This window comes from Chiloscyllium plagiosum, unplaced genomic scaffold, assembly GCF_037043375.1.
Source record: "Chiloscyllium plagiosum isolate Xiang-an unplaced genomic scaffold, Cpla_swu_hap1 HiC_scaffold_48, whole genome shotgun sequence".
NCBI lineage: Eukaryota > Metazoa > Chordata > Chondrichthyes > Orectolobiformes > Hemiscylliidae > Chiloscyllium > Chiloscyllium plagiosum.
Window position 1 is genome coordinate 26879090 of NW_028270186.1, and position 1710 is coordinate 26880799.

General features: G+C 48.7%; 1 non-coding gene across 1 annotated transcript; it reads right to left on the reverse strand.

The window, feature by feature from the left end:
- Nucleotides 1–290: 290 nt before the first annotated feature.
- On the reverse strand, nt 291–372 carry trnas-gcu (transfer RNA serine (anticodon GCU)). The gene has a single exon. It is a non-coding gene; the product is annotated as a tRNA-Ser (tRNA).
- Between the last annotated feature and the right edge of the window lie 1338 nt (nt 373–1710).

Genomic DNA, 1710 nt, shown 5'->3' on the forward strand with positions numbered 1-1710 from the left:
CCAGATTTCATATGACAAAACACTCATTAAGAACCATTGCATTAAACATGCACTTCGCATCTGTCGTTATTTGGTTTTCCTGGATCTCTTTCATACGATAAAAGTTCACAGCAACTTGACTTGGAAAAGAAAATCGCGTTACTTTTCATTATCCCATTTCAGTCTACATTTCAATGCAGTTAGACAACAGGCTCAAATTATTGTTTGAGGTTTTATAATATCGTCGATGCATATAAACTGACCATTGGAGTTCCAATTTCAATAAGACAGGTGTAATCATCCAAAAACAGCGACCAGAGTGGGATTCGAACCCACGCATGCAGAGCACAATGGATTAGCAGGCCATCGCCTTAACCTCTCGGCCACCCCGTCGCACATGCATGCACGCATGTCACCTAATCTCTCAGACCTACACAGCCTCATCATGTCTGGGGAATCTCCCATTCACAGTCTCCAACCCCATTGTCCATGAACCCCGCACTGCCTGATTCTACCTGCTTCTGAAGACCTGCTGTCTCAGCCTGCCCCTGTCAGACCCGACTCATCTCTTCCTACCTCAACACCTTCCTTTCTCCTCAGTCCAGGAAATCCTCGCCTACGTTTGTGACACCACCTATGCACTTCATATCCTCCAGGACTTGTATTTCCCGGCTCCACAACGCGTCATCTTCACCTTGGGCATCCAGTCCCTCTGCACATCCATCTGCCATGACGAAAGTCTCCAAGCCCCCTGTGTCTTCATCTCACCCCATCCCAATTGGTACCCTTCCACCCACACCCTCATCCACCTGGCTAAACTGTTCCTCACCCTCAACAACATTTCTGTCCAATCCCCCCACTTCCTCCAACCCAAAGGGGTAGCCATGGGCACCCGCATGTGACCTACATATGCCTGCCTGTTTGTCAGATATGTGGAATTGTCCCTCTTTCATAGTTACAATGGCACCTCTCTCCACTTGTTCCTCCGCTACATTGATGAATGCATTGGTCCCACTTCCTGCTCCCACGAGGAGGTTGAACATTTCACAAACGTTACCAATACCTTTCACCCCGACGTCAAATTCACCTGGAATTCCTTGGCAACTTCCTTCCACTTGTTGGACCTGTCCATCACCGTCTCCAGCGAATGACTAATGACAGACATATATTACAAGCCCATCGACTCCCACAGCTACCAATTCTGCACCTCCTCCCACGCCACCTCGTGTAAAAACGCCATTACTTATTCCCAATTCCTCCGCCTCCAAACACATCTTTTCCCAGGATGACCAACTCCACCTCAGAATGTCCCAGTTGGTCTCCTTCCCACGTGGCTCACCTTTCCCTCCACTTCATTCACCATCACCCTCAAATCCCACCCCTCCCGCAACAAGGACAGATTCCCATGGTCCTCAACTTCCATCCCATCAATCTCAGCATAAAACACATCAGACTCCACCACTTCTGCAATCTCCATACAGACCCCACTATCAGGTGTATATTTCCCTCCATACCCTTATCAGTGTTCTGAAAAGGCCATTCCCTCCACGAGCACCTCGTCTGGTCTACAAACCGCAATAAACCCACACCCCACTACTGGCATCTTTCCCTGCCACCGCAGGAAGGGTAAAAGCAGCGCCCACACCACTCCACTTATCTCCATCTAAGGCCCCAAGGTATCCTTCCACATCAGTTAGAAATTCACCTGTACAAATTCCAATGTCATCTACT